Below are 16,597 nucleotides of genomic sequence, written 5' to 3'. Positions count from 1 at the left end.
AATTATGACCCCGACTCTAGAATAGATAGAGACTAATCCTAGTGTAGAAGAAAATAATTGTGTCTCAATTAGGGATGTCAATAGGGCGGGTTCCGGCCGGGTGGAGGCATGCCCAAGGCTGGTGACATGCCAAAACAAACTGGCCCGAGCCCATCCATGATGATTATGTATGGCCCAGGCCATTAGTCTGTCCTGTGCCCAAGCTCGGCCACCTCTTTGTTGCAGATCTAGGTTGTTTGTTTGATGTGCCCAATCGTGCATGATATTGACAAAAATGCCCTTGAAACCGTAAATGGGCTGGGCTGATGATGCCACCCGAGCCTAGCCCGATTAGTAAATGGGCTTAAATTTTAGGCTTGGATTCGGCCCTCCAGCCTTGTATTTCAGCCAAAGCCCGGCCCCAAAGCCCGATGGGTCAACTTGGTCCATTGACAACCCTAATCTTCATCATTTAATTGATAAACGTGAATATCTTTCTGGTGTCTTATCTTGCAAAATTTATATGCAATTTGTTAAGAATGTCGAAAGAAACAGAAGGGTCCACTAGCGCAAAATCAATCATTTGGAACACAATGATGGTTGGCGCATGGCACGGTGTTGTTGGAGCAAATCAACCTAGGCCACCGATGTGACAACAATCAGTTCAGGGTTCCATGTGGAAATTATAAATTAATGTTATACGCAAAACTTGGGTTTTGAGCTAACCCCCAACATACAAGATTTGACAGAAAATGTGGAGGAAACAATTTATATTTTGAAAGTTATACTTGATAGTGGTTGGTTTGGATTTGGGTATTCAACAAGTACCCAGACCCAAAGGTAGCGGATGGACACAACTGTTTTTATGAACCTGGGACCAATTTCTCGGACCTTGTTTATAAATCAGGTCGAGTTCGGATCCACCATTTTGGAGCTGGTTAAAAACGAGTATGATCGTGTCACCCCCTTGGATCCGGTTAAAATCAATTATGAGTCGGGTCAAAATTTATTACTAATCACTAATGTTATATATATATGTGTGTGTGTGTGTGTGTGTGTGTGTGTATAAAATATTAACTAATCAAACAATGAGCAGAGGTTTGCTATGCCACATACATGTAAGAGAGCCCATTTATGCACCATGCCATGGTAGACATAATTCATCCATTGGCTGGTCCTGACCATTGAACTACCTTTATTTTGCCCGGAGCCAATCTAAATTTGACTTGAAACCAAGGTTACCCGGATTCGTTCGGAGCTGGGTCCAGGTCCTTGAAGATGAGACCTGAACCTGAAAAAACTCGTATTGACAAGGCTTGGACTTGATATGGCAGGTTATGGGTACTCTAGGACCTGACCTAAACTTGAGCCATTGATAGCCCTGGTTTGGATGTCATGTGGAACTCAAGTGTGTCAATGGAACTAGCCATTTGGGATCCCCATGTTGGGACGCCTACCATTATAGCTTGCTTATAATAGATGGTCTCGTGTTCTATTCAGGAAGCTAAGGATTTTAAGAATAGGTCTTTGCTGATTCATCTAAAATATTGGGAACTTTGTATTCGATGCTCTATCGGAGCCATTTGAACAAAACTAATTGCAGGGGTGTTGGCTTTGAGTTTCAAGTTTTAAATCTATGCCAACTTTGTTTCTCATGTTTGAAATGGGAGATACTCACATGAAAGACCATCTTCATCCAGGCCGTGGAAGGGGTCCATCTTCTTTGTGGACAATATGTTGAAGTTAGATCAAACTAATCATTCAATGAAGGAATGTGTGCATGCAATGAAGGACTTCATCAAATAGAAGAATGAACTAGAGGGAACTGGTGGAGGAGTTGGAAAACATAACAACCATTATTGGACCGTTCAGGTGGAAAGCTCTCAACTATCTCACAACACACCCATATAAAGTGAGGCACTTCCTTTGAAAGCGGTGAGAAATAAGGCACATTTGGCTGGACATTACGTTAAATAAATGAAGGCTAGACTTGTGTTTATTTTAACTTTTGGGTAATTTAGACCAGTGTTCGAAATATCGGTATTGCGTTATGTATCACATTCTTGGGATACAGATACATATCGGTTATCGCACGGGATATATCTTTTGTATCGGGTAATTTATCGCACTTTTTGGGAAACATGGGGAAATATTGGGGAAATGGTTGGATTTTTCAATGAAACTTCAAGGATTTTAAAAAAGACCTTAATACACTCTTTTAAATCATAACATCTCAAAAAAGAAGTGCGCATAATAGGTTTCCTTTGTATAGGGTCCTAAGCTATGCGTTGTCTGACTTAACTAATGCAACTATATTCAAATTGAATGCATAACATTTAGAGTGTATGTGATAATCATTTCATCAAACACTCCTAAAAACTTCGAAATTAGTCTCAATTGACAACTGGTTTGAAGGGAAATTTTGAAAAAAAAATAATATTTTAATAATTTTTTAAATAGAAAATGATTTTTATTTTCTAAAAATTGACAAGGACTTAGCAAATCAGTAGACCAGCCCTCATACACACTTGATTTCATGTTTGGAGTGCAAAATTTCAAGTAATTTGCAAGAAATTGGCAAAAATTTGAAAATTCCCCAATTTTCCTCGAATTGGACCACTTATACTCAAATTTCGAAATTAGAGTGTAGGTGATGATCATTTCATCAAATACTCCTAAATACTTCAAAATTAGTCTCAATTGACAACTGGTTAAAGGAATATTTCAAAAGAAACATGGAGAACATGAAGAACCAATGGACATCGAAATCAACGCTTCAACTCCATGATTTTTCATGAAAAACATGAATAACCAATGGTGGATTTGTAACCTTTTGACACCGATTTAGCATACTTTCAATAAAAAAAGGGATCGAAAATTGAAAATGCTCACCGGATTGAACATGTGGGATATATAGGCACTACCTGTGCATTTTGTATTGCACAGTTGGGATACAAGATATATCGTGGCATATATCGGCCAATATCGTCGATATTTAAAACACTGATTTAGACCATGTTCATCCGTTGGTGTAGGTTGGACCTTTTTTTAGCACATCGATTGGTGTTAATGTAAACTAGGGCTGTGGCAAGTGCGCTGCATGTGGAGAAGAAGGAAGAGAGAGATCATGGAGAGGGAAATTGGGCGATAGAGGCCTTTTGAAATGACAAAAATGGCCTCTATTGATGGCTCACATTTTAAAAATGCCCCAAATACCCCTATCTATATTGGAAATCCCTCCTATGTCCTTTCAAACTAAGGTTGAGGACTCCCTTAAAAACTAATTGTGTGGCCAAAAATCGTCCAAAACTGGCAGCGTTATAGATAGATATGTCATGCGTATTTATTTGTGGCAAGCTTTTAGATTTGATATATATATATATATATATATATATATAGGTTGTTTGAGCTTTTCCTAGGAGTATGGCATGGGTTACTTTAGCGCCGTAGCGCTTCGTACTCGAACATTGGCTCGAGGCATTTCCTCTACCCCTTCTTACCCTTCCCTGAAAAAGAAAGTTCACCTTGCGTCCTTGAACCGATAACCATCTTTTGGCTAACCTAGCCTCCTCCGTCCCTCGGGACCAACAAGGGGTAGTACAAGAATATTCATCTGTTGTCCATCGACTACGCCTTTTGGCCCGATCTTAGGCCTTGACTCACCCTCCATGGAGGAACCTTGCGGAGGAACCCTTAGGTTTTCGGGGCATTGGATTCTCACCAATGTTTGCATTACTCAAGCCAACATTCTCGCTTACTTCGTCCACACCTGCTCGCGCGGGAACTTCCCTCTAAGCGGAACGCTCCCCAACTGATTCATTTTTATATCCCACAGCTTCGGCAGATCGCTTAGCACCGTTCATGTTCGGGTATGTATGTGTGTGTGCGCGCGTGTACGTGTGTGTGTAAACACAACTACAACGGCGCAACACAAATGCTATGTCGTGTTTGTCGGTCGTTGCCCTTGCATTTTATTTCATTGGAAAAGTGTCATGAACAGGTGAATGTATTTAGTGTCAACAAATTACAGGTCATCGACATGTTTAAAATAAATACAACGCAAGAGGCCTTTATGAAGTTTACAAAAGAACATGAAACTTAAGTGCGTGAGTGTGACTTGAAATTACTAAATAGCTCGAGGATATACTATGCCGTATTTATAGGCAGTTGCCCTGACATTTATGTCACGAGAGGAATGTTTTGCACAGGCGAACGGATTTTGTGGCAGCTATTACAAGCCATTTGACTCTTTAAGTGCAGCGCATGATTCCTTAATGCATTTCGCTACAAATTGGCAAGAACGTTTGTGCAGTTCATCCATTTGATCATTTTGTCTCTACTTTTCTAAATTATATATTTTAAATGTGCTGAAAAATGAATGTGGATTGTGGATAAATGGACTTCAAATGGTGGGTCAGCTGATGATTGGAATTGCTCATGCTCATCTGGGATTTTAGCTCGAAGTATGAAATTGGTGAGCCCATTTTGGTGGGTCAGCTGATGATTGGAATTGCCTAGCTTTTGGGTCAGGGCATCTTACCATGAGTCCAACGCAATGATTGTCATTTGTCATACATGTCCCACACGTATGTCAGGTTGGCATAGTTGATATGAAATATCTCTTCAGTTTACTCTCTTGTGAATATGTAAAGTAAAATTCCTCGCTCTTCTTTCCCAGTATCCAAACACAGTTTCTGGATTCCACATGATCAAATTCCAGGTTGCCAAACATGATTGAGAGAATAAAATTCTCAGGGAACTTGTATGTTGGATTTGAATTGTCAAGTAATTCCCAATTTCCAGTTTGCAAATGACACCTTTATGCTTCTGATTGATCAGTTTTATGGATTTTATTTATTTATTTATTTATACCTTTTTATATATCAAAATGAAAAATGTATTATTGTTTCTTTTACGCATATTTTTGAAACCAAAGAATTAGGTGTCATCACTTTCACTTGTTTGATTCATCCATTCATTAGTTTTCCTGCATTTCCACATGAGTTTTGTTGAATTCTAGAGGAGAACTGTATTGACTAAAAGTTGAGTTGGTTTCACATGCATCCTACTGCATGCACCCCAAGCTGTCATTATTGGGGGATGTGGTCCATGCACAACCCTTAGCAGACGCTAAACATCCATCATCTGTGCACCAACATTGATGGGTCATGGTCCAATAATTGTACCGAGGACAACCAGACCATCAATTATTCTTGAGAGATGTGGGCTCGTCCGTTTTAAATGTGGGCAATCAATGGTAAACAATCAGTCATTCAGCATGAGATTTTGACAGTAGCTCCTTCGTGGCAGCAACCCAAAGATGGACAGCTCAGATCATCTGACTGTGGCTTCATTTTGGGCCTCATCTGTCAACACAAGCTGGAGTAATATGCAGGAACACATGCGAAACAAACTCTTGAAAGATACAGAAGTATTATAGTTCAGATGAATCAAAGAGTGTATTTGTAATATTGCTAAAAAAAGCACATATTGTAACTTTTTTAATTTTAATCCAGGTTGAGTGTGTTTGGCATTTTAATATCTTGTGCGTCAATGCAAAAGCTGCAGATATGTAGCCATGAATGCAACCTTTGTTGGAGTGATAAAGGCATAGTTCCGTTGCTGATCAATCTCAACAAGGTGTCTTTTTTTATTTCTATTTTTCACTCATTATTCAATCATGCAGTCACAGACCTATACATGCACACGCATATTATATTGGAATCTTCACATACACCCCAATTGATAGTAATGTTACTAATTACCTTGTATGCCATTTGTGTACCATGTTAGAGCCATTTGTGTATGATGTTAGAGCCATTTAAAATGTTGGCCTCACCATGAATGTCACCTGGCTGAAAAATCAGTTAGATACACTCATCAGGTGAGCTGCATCTGTATGCTGTATGTTGAATGAGACTGTTGGCCATCTGTTGTTTTCTTATGTTGTGGCTCACTTGATGAGTCGATTGACCTGATTTTTGCACCAGGTGATCTTCATTGGGAGACTGACCTGTCTGATGGATCCGATATTGGCATATGTGTGCAAATTAGATAGTAAGATGGCATACATTGATGATTGGTGGAACCAGATCCATAAACCTGACCCCAAATAGCTGGGACAAAACTATGATGATGATGATGGATCCAATGTGCATCAAATTCCATATAGTAGATGCCATCAACCCTATAACTCTTAAAATTGGCTAATGTGTTGATCAATAAGGAGTGGCCAACTGATACACGACATCATGGATAAGCAAATGGTGAAAGGTCAGTACAATCGGAAGTTATAACCATTTGATTTGTATGGCTTTCTCTAGATTACTGCTCTAAACCTTTTGCATGGCTAATGTGTCAGTTATGCACTTTCATGTGATTTTTGGGCTTTGGCTTATCTAAGAGGTGGTCTAACAATTGAATGGTCCGGATCCAGCATCTAGGTTCATCAATCAGGGTGAATAGCATTTACTAAATGGTGTCTGTTGTACACGTCTGCATATAGTTTTCTTTGAGTAGATTCACACAAGTTTGATGAAACTGAATATGTAAATTTGGTCTGTTGGAAATTGAAGAATGGTTATAGGGGAATTTGGCCACGGATGAGTTGGTGCTTGTGGCACCATTTTAAAATTTTTTAGCAGAAACTACAGGTATGCTTCTTACAGGACTTGTATCTTCTAGTTTGTGTTATGATTCTTCTTCAAAGTTTTATATTGCCTGCCTTTGGCTTTGCATGAGCCACGGGACATTTTGCTAGTCACTAGCCTTTATATGCGGTACCAATACCATTAAGAAGTGCCAACATACTTGAGGAAAGGTATCCCTTTACACTAACGTCTTCCAAGGAGCCACCTTTCCATTTGATGAAATTGAAAGAGTTATTGCTTCAAATTGTGCTCAAATGGGCCTTTGTCTGGCTTTCCGTTATGTTTGTGATGCGGATGTATGGGATTCCATGGCTTGCACATGCATGCGTCCAACCTCATTGGTCATTTAGTATACACAGTAATGCTTGTAGTATCAAGCATGAAGTGGCAGCTCCGTTGGGTGCAAAAGTGTCTGTTTCAAAATTTTAGCTAATTTAAATGCTTAGGATATGAAAGTGGAAACAGAAATTTGAAGTGGGAGCTACACTTTGGTGGAAGCAATGTTTTCAATATCTGTATCGATGCATGTATTGCACCGTTGGGATATGGAAACATATCGGGTATTTCTTGGGAAATATCGTATGTATTGCATGATGAATCGCTATTTTTGCAAACCGTTGGGAAATTGGTTGAATTTTTCAACGAAATTTTAGGGGATGTTAAAAAAGACATGATTATACACTTATAATTCAAAAGATCACAAAAACGGTACATATAATAAGTTTCGTTTGTATAGGGACCTAAACTATGTGCTGTTTGACGAAAGTGGTAATTATATTCAAAATCAGTTCATATATAATTTATAGATCATAGAAGACATGTATGACAGTAAAAAACTGGAGGCAAAAATTGAAAATTGGATTTTCCTCAATTTCCCCCATTTTCCTCAAGTTCGAAAATCAGAGGCCAAAATCCAAGATTGAGCATGCAAAACATGCAAAATCTGGATTATGAATTTCATTCCACCGATTCCAAGTGATTTAAACAAGAAAAAAAAAAGCTGTTCAAATTCGAAAAAACACACCGATTTCATTTCTGGTACCAGACGCTTTTCGATCTTGATTTCTGCACCCAAATCTTCTTTTCTCTCCAAACAATGGAAAGGAGTGGTCGAAATCACCTTAAGAAGGTAACGAAATCACAAAAAGAAGAATAAGGGATTTTGGCGAATTTTCCAAAACTTTACAAAGGGAGCTGATGATGGTATCTATAATACAAATGAGTTTATAATTGTGATATTTTCAAAATATCGTAATGTATTGATATATTGTCGATACATTGCGATATTTTGGGAAATATCGTACGACACGGGAAAGAAAGTGAACTTAACCTCGGTCTTAAGTCGCCCACATGTGATATTGATAGTATCTGCCGATGCTATCGATACTTTAATCATTGGCTGGAAGGTTCCTGGATCTAAGATGCAATGCTCTGGCAAAGGACTTTGGTTTCTATATGTTGGAGCTTTGCCAGAGCCATGTGTTTGCCGTAGGTCATTTGGCATTTGAATGAAAATTGGCCAAATGCGATGTCTTCCCAGGGGTGAGTGACCTTTCTATTCGATGAATTTACTTCAGCAAAGGGCCTGTTTAACTTTTCACCATGCTTGAGTGATGCGGATGGCCTGCTAATTTATGCCTCATTATCCTGGACAACATGGACCTTGGCCATTCAATATATACCACAATGCTCTGTTGCATCAAGCATGAAGTGAAGTGGGAGCAGAAACACAAGTTCGAAGTGCTATGATTAGGTAGGAGGTTCCTGCAACTAAGCTACAATCCCTGGCTAATGTGTGCTTCAATGGCCTATAATGTCTATCAATTTGTTCCTAAAGTAAAAAAAACTTGACAATAAGACCAAAAGACTAGGTTGATTGTACAAACCAGTCCTCTAATTCACGCTTAAACCCAACACAATTTTGTAATTCCACTAAAAGGAGAGCAATGAAGAAGAAACACTAAAGATGAGGTATACATAACCTGTAGAAATTGGTATTCTCTCCAACAATAAGAGAAAATTACTCTTAAAAAATTCCCAGCAAAAATTGCACAAACTCTTTTACAATGTAATGCAGGGACATTTTCACACCGGGCTCGAGTGGGGTTGCCTGTGGGATGTAGGGGCACACTCGGGGTGGGCGGCCCATGTGAGGCGGCCCCCACCCATATGAGGCAATACCCATGTGATTTGGGGCCCACGAGGGGGGTTTGGCCGAGGTCCTAACCAATGAGATGTGGGGCCTGGGTTATGAGATAAATGGATTGATTCGTTAGATTGATTCGCCATGCTCTAACAGTTCGAGCTTTTAGAGCAAGTGGTTACTTGTCCTGCATCACAATGCATGTTAACCCCAAAATAGAATAAAACCAAGATTAATATTTGTCCTTGATTATCCTAGTAGATTGCAGTTCTCTTAATGGTCCTAGAGCTTCACTCCTTGATACTCTGGAAATAGAAAATGAGACCCCAAAAGAACTTTCCTCATAAATCGCAGGTCTAGAAAATTCTACTGAAGTTATTCCAAAATTCAAAGAAATTAACTAAGAGTCCCTAATAAATTTGGCAACTCATTGACCCCCTTCTGTATGTACTAAGACTCACGAGTCCATTCATGATGTCATCATGATAATAATCGTTGATGAATCCATTAATGTCATCATGATAATAATCGTTGATAAATCCATTAATGTCATCATGTTGATATTATCAACCTTATCAACTCTAAAATCCTAATTCCCTCACAACCTTGTGCCCCATTGGTAATTGATCATAACTTGCTCAATTCATATTTGAACCATGTGACCTTGGGCCCCTTGGGAAGGTAACTTGTACACTATCGGAGTCGATGAATTTCGTAATGTCATTGTTACTGGAAAATTGGCGAAGATTGGAGTGGTGGGAAAAAAGGAAAGTAATGACAAATTTTGTGTTTTTCAAGAAATTCATCTAAAAAAAGTGAAGACACAAGAATCCTTTAGTAATTCATGTTCCTTTGTTTCTCCTTGAGTGTAGATTCATGTTGGAAAAAGCAACATTTGATTTCATTGACTAGTGAAAAAGTTCTGATTTCTTTGTTTTGTGCTTTAAATATCAAAATCTCCAAATTACCTCTCTTGTACTTTATCCCAATTAACATCATGTAAGCTTTATCCCAATTAATTGGGGTCGGCTACATGAATCCTGTTCCCCATTCCACTCTATCAAGGGCCATACCTTTAATTAGGCCGTAGGTTATTTAGTCTTTTCTTATTACCTCCATCCACGTCCTTTTGGGCCTTCCCCTTGGCCTTTTAGAGCCTTCAACTTGCATCAACTCAATCCTTCTAACCAGTGCAGTTCTTGGTCTTCATTGCACATGACCAAACCATCTAGGTCTACTTCTCTTCATCTTATTACCTATTTGTGCTACTTCTAAGTTCTTTCGAAAGCATTCATTTCTAATTCTATCCTTCCTCGTATTGCCATTTATCCATCTCAATATCCTCATTTTAGCTACACATCCTATGACATGTTGTTCCTTAACTGCCCAACATTTTTTTCCCATAAAGCACGGCTAGTCTTATAGCCATCCTATAAAAATTTCCTTTTTAGTTTGAGTGGTACATGACGATCACATAAAACTTTAGAGGCATATTTCCATTTCTTACACCTAGCTTGAATTCTATTAGCAACATCCTTCTCAATCTCTCCACTCTCATGAATTATTGACCCAAGGTATCAGAAGTGCTCATTTTGGGAAACTTCTTGGTCAACACTCCTAACTAATTCCTCTTTTTTCACTTGTATTATTACTAAAATTACACTCCACATGCTCTATTTTATTTCGACTAATTTTAAATCCTTTAGATTTTGAAGCGCCCTTCTATAAATCTAGCTTTATGTTTACACCCTCTCATCTTGTCAATCAAAACCATGTCATCTGTAACAACATACACCATGGGATCTCTTCTTGCAAATGCCTCATTAACACGTCCACAAGTAATGTGAAAATGTACGGGCTTAATGCCAGTTGGTGCAAGCCTACAATAATTGGGAACTCACTTGTCTCTCCATCGGTGGTCCTCACATTAGTTGCTGCTCCCTCATACATTTTTTTCCAATGTGTCATCTTGAAACCAACACCCACCAGACGAACTCTTTAAGGACCTATCATATGCTTTCTCCAATTCAATAAAGACCATGTGGAGATCCTTCCTCTCCCTATGTTTCTCCATCAATTGTCTAAATAGGAAAATGGCTTTAGTGTTAGACCTCCCAGCATGAAACCAAACTAATTTTCTAATACACTCTTTTCCTATGGCTCATAAGTTCAATCTATGATAATTAATGCAACTATGTCTGTCTCCTTTATTCTTATAGTATCCTTTATTCTTATAGTGAGGTATCATAGTACTTCTCCTCCATTCATATGGAATTTTCTTTGGTCCTTTAACCTTTTCGAATAACTTTGTCAACCAAAATAACCTAGTATCTCCTATACACTTCCAAACCCGTATTGGTATACCATCTGGACGTTTTCATCTTTCTCAAAGCTTTTTTCAATTGAGCGATCCTAATCATGCAGAAGTAGCTGTGGTCTCCAGTGTCATTTGAGTTTATGGTTCCTTCTATCCTTATGCTCTCATAGTTATCATTTACTAAGTTCTGAAAATAGCTTCTCCTCCTTTCATTGATCTCATTGTCCTTTACTAATACCCTTTGGTTATCGATCTAATGCATCTAACATGATCTAGGCCCCCACCCTTCTCTCTCACTATTTCTAGTTTGAGGACATTTTCTCACCTTCTGTTGTCACTAACCTATTGTAAACATCATCATAAGCCTTAAATTTAACCGTGCTTACTAAGAAATTTTTTTTTTGGCATTTTTATCATCATCATCATTTAAACCTTATCCCAATTAATCAGGGTTGGCTATAAATTCTGTTTTGCCATTCTACTCTATGAAGGGGCATGCCTTTAATTAGACCACATGTCATTAAGTCTTTTCTTTTTACCTTCATACATGTCTTTTTGGGCATTCTCCTTGCCCTTCTAGAGCCTTCAGCTTGTACCGACTCAATCCTTCTAACTAGCGTGGTTCTTGATTTCCATTGCACATGATCAAACTGTTTAAGTGTACTTTCCCTCATCTTATTACCTATTGGTGCTGTAGATTGTGTAGAGATGAAATAGAGAAGAAGAAAAGATAAAAGAAGAGAGAGGAAAGGGTAGGGTTAGGGTTACACGTCCATACCCTTCTATCTTTTATATTAAAGTATTAAAAGAACAAAAATGATAAATTTGACCCTACTACATTAAATAGAATGACTAGCATATCTAAAGGCTAAAAAGACCAAGAAATAAGTGGGCCGTAGGCCCATAACCAAATCCAAGTGGGACATAGGCCCATAGCCATAACTTTTAACACTCCCCCTTAAGCTGGAGCATAGATGTCTTACATGTCTAGCTTGTAAACAAGTTTGTCAAACTGAGATTTTCCAAGAGCCTTGGTGAATAAATATGTGATTTGATCATGAGGTAAAGTATAGGGTATCTGTCCTTGAGATATCTTGTCTCAAGTGGAATGACAATCTACTTCTATATGCTTCGTTCTCTCATGAAACACAAGATTATTGATGATATGTATCGTGGCTTGATTATTGCATTGTAAAGACACTGGAACCTAAACTTCAAATCCTAATTCTTCGAGAAGAGATTTCAACCATATAAGCTCACTAGTTGTCTGCCCCATTGATCTATATTTATCTTTAGTGCTTGACCTGGCAACCACTTTCTTTTCTTACTTTTCCAAGTTACCAGATTACCGGCTAGGAAGGTGCGATAACATGTAGTCAACCTTCTATCATGTCTCGACCTAGCATAATCTGCATCTGACTAATCGACTACCTGAAGATGACCAAGAGCTTTATGTAGGATACCTTTCCCAGGGACACATTTTAAATACATGAGAATCCTCGTAACTGTTGCTAGATGTGGTGTCCTTGGACTTTGCATGAATTGACTTACAACACTGATTGAAAAAGCAATATCAGGCTTGTTGATGGTCAAATAAATAAGTTTGCCAACAAACATTCTGTACATATGAGGGACTTCTAACAATTCTCCTTCTTCTACTTCAAGTTTGAGATAAGTGTTCATAGGTGTATCAACCGGTTTTAGCACCCAACATTTTTTTCTCTTTCAACAAGTCACACGTATATTTTCTCTGACATATATTTATTCCAACTTTTGATCTTGCCACTTCAATACTTAGAAAATATCGAAGAAGACCAATGTCTTTGATCTAGAACTGAGTTTGAAGATATGACTTCAGCTTTTTAGTACCCTCTAAGTCATCACCAATCACTATAATATCGTCTACATACACCACAAGTATTATGTAGCCAATGGTAGAGTGCTTGGAGAGGACCAAATGATCTACTTTACTCATTTTTAAATCAAATGATAAAACCACACTACTGAACTTCTCAAACCAAGTCCGTGGTGATTACTTCAACCTATATATAGACTTGTTTAATTTGCATACTTTCGATGACTCCCTTGAGCAACATACCTAGGAAGTTGCTCCATGTAGACTTCTTCGTGTAGGTCTCCATACTGGAATACATTCTTCACATCCAGCTGAAAGAGGCCAATCATGATTTGCAACTAGTGATATAACAACCCGAATTAAATTAAGTCTAACCACTAGTGAAAATGTATCTAGATAATCTACTCCATAAATTTGAGTATATCCCTTAGCAACTAACTTAGCTTTGTAATGATCAATTGACCCATCATGCATAAACTTTATTGTGTACACTCATTCACACTTAACTAGAATCTTACTTGAAGGAAGATTAGTCAACTTCCAAGTATCATTCGAGTACACGGATTTCATCGATTCATCCATAGCCCTTTTTCAATTTTGATTTGACAATGCCTCCTGGATTGACTTAGGAATGGATATAACTAACAAGGTAAGGGCAAACTTATAAACAAATGGGTAAATGTGACAAAATTGGAGATAGGATGAGTAACGCAAGAACGTTTATCTTTCCAGATCACTATGGGAAGGTCATCAACAACCTCGGGAAACTCTAAGGAAATAGGAACCTCAGTAGGTGCAATATTCAATTGTGTGGACTAAAGAGCAATAGCCTGTAATGCCTCGTCTCTTCTCATTTGTCTATAATAAGTCTATGTGAAATCCTTCTGAGGTAGTGGTGGCATCTCAACATCAAATTTTGAAAGAAATGCCTTTGGCAAGGGAGCTTCCATAGATGTGGCTTCGACAGTACGCTCATCTTTAGTGTAAAATGGAACACTTTCAAAGAAGGTAACATCAATAGTCACAAAATGCTTCTTAAGAGTGAGAAAATGATATCGATAACCCTTTTGAGTATGAGAATATACAAAAAATATACACTTAGCCGAACGAGGCAAAAGTTTATCTCGATCTAAGCTAAATATATGAGCAAAACAAGGTCAACCAAATACTTTGGGAGGAACATGAAAGATTGGTTGATTAGGGAACAACATAGAGAATGATGTTTTGTCATCTAAAACTGATGAAGGCATCCTATTGATTAAATGACACAATAAGAACTGCATCACCCTAGAAGATCTGCGGAACATTCATTTCTAGTAACAAGGCTTAAGTAATTTCCAAATAATGTCTATTCTTTTGCTTAGCCACCCCATTTTGTTAGGATGTATAAGCACAAGAGGTTTGATGGATAATGCACTGACTTTGTAAATAGGTTTGAAACTCTTAAGAAATGAATTCCAGGGCATTATTCGACCTGAACATACATAATTTTGCATCAAATTGATTCTTTATTTCATTATAAAAATTCTGAAATACATAAAAGACTTCCGACCTATGCTTTATTAGATATAACCATGTCATACTTATCATCAATAAAGAGAACAAAGTATTTAAAACCTGAAAAACTAGGGATTGGAGCCGGTCCTCACACATCATTATGGATTAATTTAAATGGAACACCACTTCTTGAATCAATTCTAGAAGGAAAATGAACTTTATGATGTTTACTTAGTTTGCATGCTTAATACTCTACTTTGACAACTTGGAAAGAGATGGAATCAATGTTTGTAGATTCTAGAGAGAGGGATGTCCCAAATGATGATGCCATTAAATTGTCGAATTTATATTGGTTCTCTCTAAGTAGTATAGACCATTCCTCTCACTACCTCCACCAATTGTCTTGCCCATCTTTAGGTCCCAAAACACACAATAAGAGGGAAAGAAGGACACGGAACAATTCAAAGACTTTGTTAGTTTCCTTATAGATAAAAGGCTAAATGGAAACTTGGGTGCATTTAATATTGACGACAAGGAGACTGATGCATTAGGCTGAGCAGTACCAACTCCAATGACATTAGATAATGTACTATTAGCTAAAATAACAGATGCATTTGATGCAACATAATTAAAAGAAGAGAAGAGACTACAATTACTAGAGATATGATTAGATGCCCCAGAGTCGATGATTTAAGAGGAGGAATATGACAAAAGATATGCTTTTACCTGATTGAGCCAAAGTGACTATAGAGGTGGAGGGGCATTGTTGGATGTAGAGCCATTAGAAGATAGAAAACACACATATTCTTCCCGTGATAAGGAAACACTGATCCAATCACCACCAGAATTAAATGAAGCAAGAGTAGTGGGTCTACCATCGGAAGAAGTATCCTCCACCATAAAAGCTTGATTTGACCTTAGGGGTTTTCCATGAACATTCCAACAAAAATCCATAGTATGATTTGCCATGTCACAATGACTACATGTACGGTCTTCTCGACCATCACGAATGCCTCTAGCTCCCCTTTGGAATCTACCATCTCTACTACCATGGAGAGTACCACATCCAACATGTCCACCACAACTTCCATATGAACTAGAATAACTAGATGAATAGGCTAATGCAGTTTTATCAGATGCATTAGCTTGAACGTTGTTGAATTCACTTGCCAAGAAGACTCGCTAAAGCCTTGCGTAAACCTCTGCTACTGAAGGAATAAAGGCTCCTCCCAAAATTTGATCCTTTATTGATTAATATTCTTATGGTAGTCCAAACAAAAGTTTTACTACTTTCATATCTTCCCATTGTTTCTTCATGAGAGTGACATCTGAGGCAATAGAATGACATATGGATAACTCTTCCTACATTTCAGTCAATTTTGCGAAGTATTCACCAAGGCCCCTTTCCCCCTTTTTGGAAAGAAAAGATATCCTCATATAATTGATATACATAAGAAATATTTTGTTATGAGGACATCCTCACAGTGTCCCAGACATATTTTGCCACGTTTAAGAACACCGGATTAGAGCTCACTTGAAACACCATACTATTCTACAACCACGATCAAATCTGTGCATCCTCACGCATCCATTGTTTGTATTTAGGGTCAAATTCCTTTAGTTTAGGATCCGTGAGGAACTAATCTTTTTCGCGGACCAAGAGGAATACCTCGACAGACTTGGCCCATAGAAGATAATTCTTCCCATTCAATTTTGTAGAGTTTATCGACCCGTTGATGGAGGGAGGGTCCTAGCATTTCTCCAAAAGATGAGGAATTACCAACCACACATTTGGGCTCCATTGACATTCCATAATTAACTTACTTCAAGGCTAGAGAAGAACGATGATCTTAGAGGAAGATCCACACACAACTACACGTCCAAAATCACATAACACAAAGATTTCTGGTCTAAACTAACTTTAATCCATGTAAAAAAACATTCCCATATTGCACACGACTTTAAGGATAAGAATCTTCAATAAAAAACTGCATCTACACAATGCAACTAACATAAGCCAGCAACTTAAACATGATTCTGTAAAAAAATCAGCAGGCCTTGATTATCCGACAAGGCATCTACGCTCCTTGTTGTGAGCATTTCCTTCTACGTGAAGAATAACACAGAAAATAACATGTTTTTTTTTTTGCACAAAA

At 38.0% G+C, this 16,597-nt stretch overlaps 1 protein-coding gene across 14 annotated transcripts in view; it reads left to right on the top strand.

Annotated features, from left to right (window-relative positions):
- Positions 1–16,597, top strand: part of LOC131230412 (SCA7 domain-containing protein SELMODRAFT_431321-like) — a 98,795-nt gene that overhangs the window by 13,354 nt on the left and 68,844 nt on the right. For 7 of the 14 annotated variants that reach the window (XR_009164022.1, XR_009164023.1, XM_058226331.1 and 4 more), the window contains exon 2: positions 5,496–5,619. The gene's annotated coding sequence lies outside the window, so the exon portion shown is untranslated. Of the gene's footprint in view, positions 1–5,495; positions 5,620–6,232; positions 6,253–6,554; positions 6,633–6,660; positions 6,800–16,597 lie in introns of those variants that run through there. The other 7 variants (XM_058226330.1, XM_058226328.1, XM_058226324.1 and 4 more) reach the window with 7 other exon arrangements.

Source organism: Magnolia sinica, chromosome 17, assembly GCF_029962835.1.
Source record: "Magnolia sinica isolate HGM2019 chromosome 17, MsV1, whole genome shotgun sequence".
Taxonomy (NCBI): Eukaryota; Viridiplantae; Streptophyta; class Magnoliopsida; order Magnoliales; family Magnoliaceae; genus Magnolia; species Magnolia sinica.
The sequence above is the reverse complement of the archived record's forward strand: the minus strand, read 5'-3'. Positions and strand labels throughout refer to the sequence as shown.